Here is a 14,554-nt window from a genome sequence, read left to right as displayed (position 1 = left end):
CTCTAAGTATTTAATTGTTTCTGGTCTGACATCTAGGTCTTTGATCCATTGGGAGTTGATTTTTGTTTCTGGTGAGATAAAGTGGTTCAATTTCATTCTTCTGCATGTTACAACCCAGTTTTCCCAGCACCATTTATTGAAGAGAGCCTCCTTTTTCCATTTAATCCTTTGGGCCCCCTTATCAAAGACTAGATATCCATAGGTGTTGGGATTTATTTCTGGGCTTTCAATTCTGTTCCACTGGTCTGTGTGCCTATTTTTGTTCCAGTACCATGCTGTTTTGATGATGATGGCTTTATAATATAGTTTAAGGTCTGGGAGTGTGATGCCTCCATTTCTGTTTCTTTTCCTCAAGATGGTTTTGGCAATTCTAGGTGTTTTCGGGTTCTAGATAAATGATTGTAGTGTTTGTTCTATTCTCTTAAAGAAGCTTGGTGGAACGTTGATGGGTATTGCATTAAATTTGTATATGGCTCTGGGGAGAATATTCATTTTGATAATATTTATTCTCCCAATCCATGAGCATGGATATTTTGCTAGCTCTTTGTGGCTAAACCCACTGTGCTGGCTCCTGATTCTGGGGTGTCCGCATCAATAAGAATTGTATTATCACACTGCCACGAGTTCCTCGTCTCTTTCTCCAGTGAAGCTAGCACAGCAAGTTGGGGAAGACAGAAAGAGGGAGAGAAATATATACACCTGCATACCTGCTTCACCACTTATAAGGCTACTCCCCTAGAGGTGGGGATTGGGGGCTGTGAACCATGATATTTATATGCTTTGTGCCATGTACACTTAACCCACTGCACTACTGCCCGACCCCCCTCTTTCCCTCTTTATCCCCACTGCCCCTTTCTGTGACTGCATTCAATAATAAATAAATAAATAAAAATTTGAAAAGGATTTATAAAATATTTAATTTATTTCTTAATACAAGGTAGTGGTGGGGTGGGAGATCCAGAGCATCCTATTGTTTCTGAGTGACACTTTCAGTGTCTCAGCAGATTATGTTCAGAATACAAATAGTAGAGCTGTCTTCACAAACTATTGAAGTTTAGCTACCACGTACCTGAGAGAGAAAGAGATGTCTGATTCTCTCTCTTAACATCTGGAAAGAAAAGTCAGGTGATCACAAAATACAAAGACTGATTTTTTGACAAGTTTTTTTTTTAGGTTTATGGCCCTTATTTATATAACAACGATCATGATAATACATCATCTTGCGCATTTATTTTTCCTTTTTGAAAATTGTGATTAGTAGTGGTTTACAAAATTCAATGCACTCTCCCACCGCCCAAAGAAAATCACTATAGGTGATTGTGGAAGAGCTTGGCACATGCCCCTGAAGTACTGGTCCCCAGGGCAGGTAGCTAGTTGTGAGGGAGGTCAGAGGTCATGCAGTTGGTAGCCCTGTAGTGTGGGCCCTAGAGCCTCCTGCATCTGCTGGACAGAGTTCCTCCCCTCCTGGCCTGGTGTATCTGCGACTCATCAAAGGTTTCAGTTGCTCGACAGTTGGTGCAGGGTCTCCACCTTGTTCACTGCTTAGTGGCTGGGAGACTGGTGAGGAAGGGCGGGGTGGGGGTGGTGGTGAGCGCCAGGCTGGGCGGGGAGCAGGGATGTCTGGCCCCAAGCCTGGCCTCTGCTGGCGCATCCTGGCTGGGCCTTTCTTTGCTCATCACCCTCTCCAGGAGCTCCAGTTCCCACCCAGGTCAAGCTGCGTGGCTGGCAGTGTAGACTTCTGCTGGAGCTCCTGTCACCCGGCGGGCAGTCGGGAGTTCTCATCTGGTCTGAGGACCCTGTTTTTTTAATGACCCCGGTGCTCGGACAGTGTAGACCTACCGGGCCGGGTGTAGCCTGGAGGACTCCAGGGCAAGCCGGACCTGAGGTTCTCCCCAGTCGCCCCGTGTTGGTCGGTAGCAGGCCTCCTTGTAAGGTCCCCAGAAAGGATGCCCATTGGGCTAGATTGTGTGACAGGGGCGAGGTCACCCCCTGAAATGGTCAGGAATACTCTGGAGGCAGCCTGGCTCGCCACCTTGGAAGACGCCTGGAAATGTCCCAGAGCTCTGCTTTCTTGCTGCTGTTCAGTGTTGCAGCATTTTTGTTGAATGGTGTTAAGGACCATAGTAGCGCGCCTTCCTACAGTGCATTGGGCGGGGCCTCCAACCTGGATCGTGAGCATGACAAAACTCTGTACTATCTGAGTCAGCTGTTTTAGAGACTCCTTGGATACTTAAAAATCTGTTTTTTATTTAAAGATTTCATTCACTCGGTGATATCTTAAATACTTATTTTAGATCACCTGGGACTTTAGAGCCTCAAGCATGAGTCTCCTTGCATAACCATTATGCTATCTACCCCTGCCCTGTATGTCAGTTTTTTTAGAAAAAGGTCATTGTACACCTGAGAGGTGATGTTGTTGTACTCTCATGCAAGAAGTTTTGAGTTCAAGCCTTGGCATCTCATGCCAGAGTGATGCTCTGGTTCTCACTCTGTCTACCTCTCCTCCTCCATAACCTCTGCCTTACTAATAAATAAATAACTTAGGTTTTCAGAAAAAGTACAGAAATTGAGTTCATTTCCGTTTAACATCCCCCAAGAATAATGCTTCTTTTAAAGTATTGATATGAAATTATGGGTATATGTTATGTGTGAGCATGTGTATTCATAGCCTCTGGTATACTGTCAGCATCTGTTGAACCATTTATACATAAGGGAAGATACCAGTATTTTAGGAACTTTTATGCAAGGAGACTCAGTAATACAGTGTCTGCTTTCTTTTTTTTTTTCTTTTGCCTTTATTTTAGTTTTCTTATATTTTATAGGACCGAGAGAAATTCTGAGGGGAAAAGAAAGACACCTGCATCACTGCCTTACTACCCCTAAAGCTTCCCCCCTCCTCCACCCCCTGCAGTTGGGGGCTGAGATCTTGAACCTGGGTCCTTGTGCATGGTCATGTGTAATCCAAGTGTGCCACCTACCCGCCCTTGATGTGTATATTTCTTTTTTTTTAAGATTTTTAAAAATATTTATTCATTTTTCTTTTTGTTGCCCTTGTTGTTTTTATTGTTGTAGTTATTATTGTTGTTGTTATTGGTGTCACCGTTTGGATAGAACAGAGAGAAATGGAGAGAGGAGTGGGAGAAAGAGAGAGGGAGAGAAGATAGACACCTGCAGACCTGCTTCACTGCTTGTGAAGTGACTCCCCTGAAGGTGGGGAGCCAGGGGCTTGAACCGGGATCCTTATACCGGTCCTTGTGCTTTGTGCCATGTACGCTTAACCTGCTGTGCTATCCCCCAACTTCCAATGTGTACATTTCTTAACCTGCCCTGATCATCTTAGTTGTCATGGGTCAAGAAGCTCTGTTGATAGAAATGCAGTTGGCATCATGTTCTGAATTAATCTACTGTGACTTTCAGTTTGACTGAGAAGATTATTTGTAACATTTGGATTCTGAAAAGGAATTTTATGATGGTTTTCTTTTCCAGTTAACGGTAGTTCAACTCTGATAAAGCTCATTGGCTATGATACATCCACAGCTCAAAGTTTGATAAAATTGCATTTTTATTTTTACATCTGCACTCACTTCTTTACTATTTCATTTCATTATTCATTTGTTGGATAGAGACAGACATTGAGAGGGAAGGGAGAATTAGAGAAGAGAGGGAAGGAACATCTGCAGCACTAACATACGCAGCAGTAGCATCAGCAGCACTGCTTCATCACTCATGACACTTCCCTCCCTGCAGCAGTTAGGGGCCAGAGGCTTGAACCCAGGTCCTTCTGCACTGTCATATGCACTGTACTGGTGTGTCACCACCTAGTTCCTGAATTACATTTTCAGACTGAAAATAGACTAGAATAGTCAGACTGGAATAGTCTGGGAATGATGATTCAAAACTACGATGAGGGCCAGGCGCTAGCGCACCGGGTTAAGCGCACATAGTGTGAAGCACAAGGATGTGCACAATGATCCCAGTTCAGTTTCCTGCGGGGGGGGAGGGGGGAGTCATTTTGCAAGCCATGAACCAGGTCTGCAGATGTCTGTTTTTCTCTCCTCCTCTCCAACTTCCCCTCCTCTCAATTTTTCTCTGTCCTGTCTAACAGCAGTCATAACAAGAATAACAGCAGCAACAATGGACAAAAGATGGCCAACAGGAGCAGTCAATTTGTAGTGCCAGCACTGGGTCCCAGCTATAACCCTGGAGGCAAAAACAAAAACAAGCAAACAAACAAAAACTGAAAAGGTGCCTGCTTTGCCATAGATTCAAGATCTGAGAGAAAGGAGGAAAAAAGCTAGAATTCTATGCACTACTACACAGAAGCCCCCAGCTTCTAGCAGAGTTGAGGGAGCAGAAAGTTGTTCTTTGTTCCCACAGAGCATGGTGGTATTGATTCCAAAAGTTTTTGTTGAAAAAGGATGGGGGAGTTGTACCCCTATTATCCTACGGTTTTTATCAGTGTTTGATTTTATAAATAAAAAAATTGAAAAACAACAACAACACAAAGCTGTCTTTCTGCTAACTGCAGAAAGATAAAGGTTTTCTTAAAAATGTTTTAAGTGGAAAAAAATATTAGTTTGCTGCAAAATATATACCTGAAAGCAGAAGTACACTAGAGTTTGCAGTGAGTATCCCCCTAACACTTCCTCTCCACTATTCCAAGCTTTGGGTCCATGATTGCTCAACAATTTGTTTGGCTTTGTATGTGAACTCTCTTTTCAGTCACCAGGTTCCAGATGTCATCAGGATGCCGGCCAGGCTTCCCTGGACTGAAGACCCCACCAATGTGGCCTGGAGCTCCACTTCCCCAGAGGCCCACCATACTAGGGAAGGAGAGAGGCAGACTGGGAGTATGGACCGACCAGTCAACACCCATGTTCAGAGGGGAATCAATTACAGAAGCCAGACCTTCCACCTTCTACTACCCACAATGACCCTGGGTCCATGCTCCCAGAGGAATAGAGAGTGAGAAAGCCATCAGGGGAGGGGGTGGGATATGGAGATTGGGTGGTGGAAATTGTGTGGAGTTGTACCCCTCCTACCCTATGGTTTTGTTAATTAATCCTTTCTTAAATAAAAAAATAAAAAATAGAAAAATATTAGTTTGGAATAGAAAAGGATAGAGATTCTTTTCAACTGTATTCTGTCAAGGTATCCTCCCCCCAATATTTTGATAACTATGGTATAAAGGAGAGAGGAGACCTCAAAGACAGGGTGATTGTGTACAAGGGGAGAGAAAAAAATGGAAAAAAATAAAGACTGCAACTTGCTCCCAGGGACAGGAGAAAATTTAAAAATGCAGGAATTAATCAGTGTTTCATTAGTCATCTCCTTCATCTTCCTCTCTTTCCTCCCCCTCATCACATCTTCTTCTCCTTCATCCTCGTCTCCTTCTTCATATCTTCTTTTTTTAAAAAAATATTATTTTTATTTGTTAATTGGATAGAGACGGTCAGAAATCAAGAGGGAAGGGAGGGATAGAGAGGGTGAGAGACAGAGAGACAGCTGCAGTACTGCTTCACCACTTGTGAAGATCTCCCCCCTGCAGGTGAAAATTGGAGGCTTGAACCAAGGTCTTTGTGCATTGTAACATGTGAGCTCAACCAAGTGCACCACCACCAGGCTCCCACTTCTTCATATCTTCTAATCTTTCTTCTTCTTCTTCTTCTTCTTCTTCTTCTTCTTCTTCTTCTTCTTCTTCTTCTTCTTCTTCTTCTTCTTCTTCTTCTTCATCATCATCATCATCATCATCATCTTCCCCCTCGCCTTATTCATCATCCATATCAGGAACCAAGTAGTATTGTAGTGGATTTGGCCAGATACCATCTTTAATGACCTCTCTTAACTCACCTGCATCTGCATGAGAATGGTCAATAAAGCAGGTGAAGAAGGTCTCTGGTTCCTCATGATGTCTCTTCCTGTTGGTTTTATATTGTGTTTGACTTGAACATTTGATCAAATCCTTTCCAGATTTCCATTTGATTTCAGTGGATCCTTCAAAAGAAGGATCACCACTCTCATTCAGATAAAATTCTTTGGAGAGAACTTTATTTTCAAAGTAAGGGTTTTCAACAAAATAAAAGTCTATTCTATTACCTGATTTACTATCTTTGAATACTGCCACTTCAACTCTTGTCAAGTAATGCAGTGCCTCTTCATCCTCTTCTCCACGCAGTGTAGACACTTGTGGGTGGTTGACAAATGTTACCCCAAACTTTGGCATATTGGCCAACAATTCTGATCTCTTCTGAAAAAGTGGTTGGCAGAGTTTGTTATATTTATGTTCTAACTTCAAAATTGTCACTCCCCAGAAATCAGCTTGGTAAAAAAGCAACAGGATTCAATTGAATATATCCATGAAGTACAGAATGAAATAGACTTAAGGAACAAGCCAGCTAGGAGATTTCTGGAATTTTCTATCTCACCTTAACTCTAATCCCTGAGAGTCTCATCTAAGACTCTTTGCTGACTCTCTGCTACTTAAGAGTCAAAGTTCAGATATCTATTAGGTAAGGAGGATGGCCTAGGTAGATAAAAGCAATGCATCAAGTGAGCTGAATGTACCGTGTTCCATTATATATATATATATATATATATATATATATATATATATATCTTGAGTTGTAGTTCTAAACTGAGCTATGTGGCTTAATAGAAAATAGTAGGGTCCTCATATCTGTGGCTCATGTGACTTTGCTTGAAGCATAAGGAGAAATCCAAAGTTTTGTTGTTGTTGTTGTTGTTGTTTTTTTTTAGGTGCTCGAGATACCTAGAAGTTGTCAGACAACCTTTTGATGACTGGTCCTTCGATTTAGAGATTTTCTTTGTTATCTTAAGTTGCTATTTATGCAATCTTCTTTCCTTCTCTCCTATGTCCCCTACTTCTCTCTCTCTCTTCCTGTCTCTCTATTTCTCCCCCCCTCTGCCAGGACCTGAACCTGTCACCTTCTTCTTCTTCTAGCGTTTGCCCTTCTTCAGTAGCCAGTCAACAGCATCAGGTTGAGCCTGATGTAAAGTTTCGAGACCTTCTTTGAATCTGGAGAGGTGGCAGTCGTTGACTATGTGGGTCATAGTCTGTCTGTGGCCGCAGGGGCAGTTCGGGTCATCTCTGGCCCCCCAGCGATGGAACATAGCGGTGCACCGGCGATGGCCTTTTCGATAGCGATTGAGGAGGGCCCAATCATAACATGCTAGGTCAAAGCCGGGTTGACACTTGCAGGGGTCTGTGATGAGGTGTTTGTTTTTTACCTCAGCTGACTGCCAACTCTGTTTCCAAGAGACTGGAACAGAGAAGTTCAGTGTAGTCATAGGGGACCAGATAGGGTGACAAGACGTCAAGCGTTGGACAGGGTGGGCGAAGATATCTGAGTATATTGGCAGGTCCGGTCGAGCATAGACGTGGGAAATGAACTTAGATGATGCCGCATCCCGACGAATATCTGTTGGGCGATGTTGCTAAGAACTGGCAGCCATGGAACTGGGGTGGAACGGATGGTTCCAGAAATTATCCTCATGGAGGAACATAATTTGGAATCGACCAAGTGGACATGGGGGCTACGGAAGCATACTGGGGCACAGTATTCTGCAGTGGAATAGCATAATGCCAGAGATGATGATCGTAGTGTGGAAGCGCTCGTGCCCCATGAGGAGTTGGCCAGTCTTGCAATGATGTTATTCCTTGCGCCCACCTTTGCTGGAATTTTTTTTGAGATATTTGTGAAATGACAGAGTGCGATCGAGAGTAACGCCAAGATAGACTGGCTGGACTTCATGCTGGATTCTCGTATTGCCAAGCTGCACATTAAGCTCACGCGAGGCCGAAGCATGGTGTAGATGGAAAACAAATGATACCATTTTTGTAGTGCTAGGGATTAGTCGCCATTTTTTACAGTAATCACATATCAGAGACATGTCTTTCGTGAGTGTTTCCTCGAGGATGTTGAACTTGGATGCCTGAGTTGCACAGCAGATGTCATCGGCTTAGATGAACTTCCTTGAAGAAGTTTCTGGGAGGTCATTGATGTAAATATTAAATAGTGTAGGAGCCAGAACAGAGCCCTGGGGGAGGCCACTTGAGACAAGTGTCCATCTGCTAGACTTGTCACCCAGATGCACCCGGAATCTTCTGTTTTGGAGAAGAAACGATATAGTGTTGGCCACCCATGGAGGCAGGCATCTTGAGATCTTGACTAGGAGACCACGGTGCCAGACCGTGTCATAGGCTGCTGTGAGATCAACAAAGATAGCACCCGTCTTTAAATTCACTCCGGCTGCCATGGAACATTCTCGTAGGCCCCTGCATCTGGTGTACAGCAGGGCAGGTGAGCAGGGAGTCTGTGCCCGAGAAGAGGCCTCCCCACAAGAAGTACAGCATCTCAGCAAGCCAGGTTTGTAACTGCCTCAGGTTTGCACATCCCATGGCCTAACTGCTCTGCAGGGCTGATGATGGCTAACTTTTCAAACACTAATTAGTGTCTATGGGTGCCACAGCTCCAGTGTCCAAACCCTAACCAAATCTTCATCTCACAGCACCCTCATTGGTTACATTATATAACTGATCCTTCTTCACTTGAATCACATCCTTTGTGTTTTATCCACCAAAAGGTAGTAAGGGGCTGGCAGGTGGCTTCCTCTGAGTGCACACATTACCATGCACGAGGACTCACGTTCAAGTCCTAGGTCCCACATGGGAGCATCTAGAGGACCCAGGGAAGCTTCATCAGTGGTGGACAGTGCTGTAGTGTCTTTCCTTTTCTGTTTCTCCCCCCACCCCCAGACTTTATCTAACCAAGGAAAAAAGAATGGTCTCTGGGGCCAGGTGGTGATTCACCTGGTTGAGTGCATATGTTACAACCTATAAGGACCCAGGTTGGAGCCCTTGGTCCCCATCTGTACAGAGAAAGCTTTGCAAGTAGTGAAATAGTGCTGCAGGTATTTTTCTCTCTCCTTCTCTATTTCCCCTTTTCCCTTGTGATTTCTGACTGTCTCTATAAAGCAAATAAAGAAAAGTTTAAAATAATAATAATAAAAAGAATGGACTCTGGAAATGGTGGAGTCTTGCAGGCACTGAGCCTTGGTGATAACCCTGATGGCAAAAAGGTAGTAAGGGGCTGGCAGGTGGCTTCCTCTGAGTGCACACATTACCATGCACGAGGACTCACATTCAAGTCCTAGGTCCCACATGGGAGCATCTAGAGGACCCAGGGAAGCTTCATCAGTGGTGGACAGTGCTGTAGTGTCTTCCCTTTTCTGTTTCTCCCCCCCACCCCCAGACTTTATCTAACCAAGGAAAAAAGAATGGTCTCTGGGAACAGATGGTGATTCACCTGGTTGAAAAGCCATAATCAGTTGTCAGCATAGCAAAACTTAGAATACTTAATCTTTCAGGTGTTTGATGCCACTTTATCTCTCTCAGAAATTCCTCTGGCTGTCCTTGTCATATGTTTGTGCCATGCCATGAAAAGCAAAGTCTATTTGAGTGCAATGCTAAACAATTGAAGAAGTTGTCTCTGAGTGTTAATACCATCCTCTTATCCCAGGACTTTCAGGAATCACTACACCTTTTAAATGAAGCCTGAAGTGACTGACTTAGCATTTTGGTGGGTCATCATCTCAGCTAGAAGTAATTTGCCTCCACATCTTCCTGGCACACCATCTTCCCACCTTTCAAAAGCTCCTTCACTTAGCTTGCAGCTGATACACTGAGTATGTGTATCAATTCAAGTCTCAGCAGAACCGAACAAGAATCATTTAAGGGGGCTTTATAGCCCTCAATGTGTCACTGTGCACTAACTCTGGACTTAAGAAGTTTGCTTCTTGTGGGGCTTGGCTGTGGAGCACCTGGTTCAGCATGTATGTTACCATGTGCTAGGACTCCAGTTCAAGCCCCCGGTCCTCACATGCAGCAGAGAAGCTTGAGGAGTAGTACAGCAGTATCTCGGGTCTCTCTTCTCTCTCTCTCCCTCTCTATATTCTCTGTCTTTATCCAATCAATAACAATTAAAATTTAAAGTAATAAATAAAGAAGTTTGATTCCTGACTTTAAAGTGCCAGAACTCTACTTCTGTCTCTGTCTTCCTTTTCTGAAAATAAATTTTTATGGTCCTGAAGGTGGGCAATGGCTAGAACACTGGACTCCAAAGCATGAGATTCTGAGTTCAGTGTGCCAGAGTGATGCTGTGATTATTTCCCCTTCTCTCTCATGTTAATACGTAAGTTTTTTTTTCTTTTTTTTTTTTTGCCTCCAGAGTTATCACTGGGGCTCGGTGCCTGCACTATGAATCTGCTGCTCCTGGGGGCCATATTTCCCATTTTCCCATTTTTGTTACCCTTGTTGTTATTGCTGTTATTGTTGTTGGATAGGACAAGGGAAATTAGATAGAAGGGTAAGAAAGGGAGAGAGAGACACCTGCATACCTGCTTTACCGCATATGAAACGACCCTATCCTTCATGTGGGGAACCAGGGACTTGAATTGGGATCCTTAATGCTTGTCCTTGTGCTTCACACCATGTGAGCCTAACCTGCTGTGCTACCACCCAGCCCCCACCCCCAATAATTGTTTTTTAAAAAGTAGGAAGGTGGGTGGTGAAGTAGTAAAGTTGAGGGTCCAAGTGGTGATGTACCTGCCCAAGTATGTGCATTAAAATGTACAGGAATTCAAGCACTCCAGTTCCCAACTGCAGGAGGAAAACTTCCATGGGTGGTGATGCAGAGCTGCAGGTGTCTCTGTCTGTAAACGTCTCTACCTCTGTCCAATAAAACAAGTTATTTTTGTTCAGCTATTTATTTTTCAAAAATAGCTAATGGGTAGTGTGATGCTTTGTCAAGTGTGCACCCATGTTCAAGTCTGGCCCCCAATGATTTGAAGGAAGATTTGGTGCTGTGGCTTGTCTGTCTATTTCTCTCTCTCTCTCTCTGCCTATATAAAAAGAAATGAAGGCTACACATGGGATTTTATTTGGGCACATACACATAGTCACTTATCTCTCTTGATTGGTGACTAGTGTCCTACCAATTAAGCAATATGTGTGAATCTTAGGGCCAGGTGGTGCACCTGGCTAAGAACGCACAGTACAGTGCACAAGGACCTGGGTTCAAGCCCATGGTCCCCCCTGCAGGGGAAATGCTTCACGAGTGGTGAGGCATGGCAGCAGTTGTCTCTCTGTCTCTCCTTTCTAACTCAGTATCCCCTCTCAATTTCTGCTGTCATCAAATATAAATAATGTTCTTAGAATTTGCATTTAGTCTTAATGAGGACAGAAGAGATTTCATCTCTAATAGAGTTAGTAGTTTAGGAGAAAGAACATATATCATTGTATTTTAATATAGAAAGTCATAACATTTTTGGAAACTCAAAACACAGGTTGCTTAAATTCATTGCTTAGTTTTTGTTGGTGGTGGTGTTTTTGTTCTTACTGTTATTGTTTTACAAAGTGATTCAGAACATACTGGTTTTATTGACATTGTTGTACTTTACTTACTAGGTAAAACAAAGCAAGAAGTTGCTGGGTTTTGAAAGGTATGTCTCATTTTGAGTCCTACTTCAAAAATATACTACCATTGATTTAGTTTTGATAACTCATCTCTAAGATGTTATCTACTTATAATAATCAATGAGTTAAAAGAGGGAGAAAGGAAAATCAATGCACCAAAGATGTTTCTCAACATATATATTCTTATCACCTGATCAGCTGAAACAAATGCAGTTGAAACAAATTTAGAAGAGATCGTTTTGCTTTTTTTGTTTTCTTTACCTATTTATTTATTTAATCAGAGCCCTGCTCAGCTCTAGTTTATGGAGGTATGGGGGACTGAACCTGGGACTTTGAAGCCTCAGGCATGAGAGTCTCTTTGCATAACTATTATGCTTAGAATAGATCTTTACTAGAAGACCTGACTATGAAGAACACCAAACTAAAGGGTAGTTATAAGAGTTACTTCCTGATGGGTGGTTTGAAAGCAAGTTCTGCCACATATATGAGATAGTTTAATTAAATGTATTTTCTTTGTACTATATACACTCATTTAATATGCAAGGATTAATATAATGCAGAAGTTCATAAAGCTATATTATTTTATGTTCATTAATAAATACATGCTACAGAAAATATACTTATTGATCCTGGAAATATTTTAACATGAAAGAATGACAAGAAATTTAAGTTAAAATAGCTAATATTGAAGAGAATTTTTATTTATTTATTTTTCACCAGAGCACTACTCAGCTCTGGTTTATGGTGGTGTGGAGAATGAACCTGGGACTTTGGAGCCTCTGTCTTGAGAGTCTGTTTGCATAACCATTATGCTATTTACCCCACCCAAGAGACTTTTTAAAAAAAGTTTTACATTCTCCTGTAGGTAAGGACTGGGGCTTGAACTTGGGTTCTTGTGCATATTAATGTGTGCATTCTACTGTATGTGCCAACGCCTTTCTCCCACATCCCCCACCTTTTTTTTTTAAGATATATTTATTAACGAGAGAAAGATCACTTTTCTGGGTAATTGACTTCAGAACTCATGTTTGCAGGCCCTGTGCTCCCCTGCTTTACCTACCACTCCTTAAGATATTAAGTGCTCCCATTTTTTCCTTCATTATATTATATTTTCTTCAATAAATATGTGTTAAATGGGGAATAAATGAATTGCCTACCTCTTGCATGGTGGGTTCTCTCTCTGCCCCATCATCTCGCCTCTTATCTCTTAGCAACCAACCAAGTGCCTGGTAAAAGCTAATATATGCTCAGTAGATATGGGTTAACTTTCTGGCAGGTTTTGAATAATACAAAAGTGAGGGCATTGTAAATGTCTTTTCTTTCAGATACATTCCCAGCCTGTCCTTATTCAGAGTGTGAGTCTTTGGGTTGTGTGGCAGCTGAGGGATGTGAATGAAAAAGTGACTGTCATGTGGGTTTTGCAATGCAAGTCCAAGCTTGCAGAAAAGCGTATGTGCATTGAGGCAGCTTAGAAAACTCTGACCCAGTTCATTTCTGTCTGTTTGCTTAAATCCCTATACTCTCCCTGCACTTCACTCTGTGTGTTTCTTACCTTTGCCAACTCTTAGACTACTTGAAAAGTAACCCATACTCTTGGTGATCAGTAAATAAGAGAGAAAAATGAGCAAAAAGTTCCCTGAACTCTTCTTCCACTTCACTTAAAATGTCACATGGTCCCCAAACAACCACAGCCAACACTTTTGTGTATCTGTCCTCAAAGATTGATACAAGTTTGGAAAGTATAGTTGTGCCAGGGACCAACCTTAGCAGTTAACTTAGTACCACCTGGCATATAGGTTTGGCCCTGTGCCCACTGCACTATTCTCCTGTTTTTTGTTTTTTTTTCAGAGCAGATTATTGGCAGGGGAATAGCCATGGTGCCCTAGCTTTACTGTGGACTGAAGCCTGTGTGGTCTGCACTCCGAGTAGAGTCCAGCTAGTCCCTAGTCTCTGTTGGGACAGACTGGGGAGTAGGATGGAACAGTTGTTTCTTTCTCTTTTTTTCCTCCAGAGTTATTTGCCTGCACTGAGAATCCACTGGATGCTATTTTTCCCATTTTGTTGCCCTTGTTGTTGTGCTTGTTGTAGTTGTTTTTATTAGGAGAGCTGTTGTTGTTGTTGAATAGGACATAGAGAAATGGAGGGAGGAGGGGAATACAGAGAGAGGGAGAGAAAGATAAACACCTGGAGACCTGCTTCCAACACTTACAAAATGACCTCCCGCAGGTGGGGAGCCAGGGCTCCAGTCAAGATCCTTACTCTGGCCCTTGGGTTTTGCGCCATGTGCATTTAAACTGCTGCACTACCACCCAGCTCCCTAGAGCAGCTGTTTCTATCACTGATGGAGTTCTAGTTCTTGCCATGGGCAAGGTTTACATGACTGTGTTTAACGTGTGAGAATTCACAACTAGCAGTTGAAGAGGGGGAAAAAAACAGTGCAGGATGGTGGGGCACAGGTAAGGGAATGGAGGGGCAACTGGATAAAGAAGTGTCAAATGAGATGAGACAAATACTGCTTTGTAATTTAAAAATAAAGACTATTGGAGGTGATGATACAGAGTGAAATAAGGGAGAGAAAGGCAGCTACCATTTGGTTTTGCTCATGTGTGGAATATAGAGGGTTGAAACACAAACTTAGGAAAGGAGAGGGGTGAGGGACGGAAGGGAAGGGAAAAAGAGGAGGAGAAATGATAAATAATGAAGGAGAATGAAGAAAGGAGGAGAGAGATAAAGGGGGTGGGTGGAAAGAGGAGCCAAATTGTCTCTAAGACTTTGTGAGGTGGGTCAGGTGGCAGTGCACATGGACTGAAGCACAAGGACCAGTGTAAGCATCCTGGTTTTAACCCCAGGCTATTCACCTAAAGGGGGTTGCTTGACAAGTGGTGAAGCAGGTCTGCAGGTGTCTACCTTTCTCTCTTCCTCTCTGTCTTCCCCTCCTCTCTCCATTTCTCTCTTTCCTATCCAGCAACAATGATGTCAATAACAATAATAACCACAAGGATGATAAAACAACAAGGGCAACAAAAAGGGGGGGGGGAACACAAAAACCTCTAGGACTGG

The 14,554-nt window shown here is 42.9% G+C and overlaps 1 pseudogene; it reads right to left on the bottom strand.

Moving 5' to 3' along the window:
- Positions 1-5,370: 5,370 nt before the first annotated feature.
- On the bottom strand, positions 5,371-13,083 carry LOC132533733 (protein SET-like; annotated as a pseudogene).
- Between the last annotated feature and the right edge of the window lie 1,471 nt (positions 13,084-14,554).

Source organism: Erinaceus europaeus, chromosome 17, assembly GCF_950295315.1.
Source record: "Erinaceus europaeus chromosome 17, mEriEur2.1, whole genome shotgun sequence".
Classification (NCBI taxonomy): domain Eukaryota; kingdom Metazoa; phylum Chordata; class Mammalia; order Eulipotyphla; family Erinaceidae; genus Erinaceus; species Erinaceus europaeus.
Note: the sequence above shows the minus strand (reverse complement) of the source record. Positions and strands in the feature narration are given on the sequence as shown.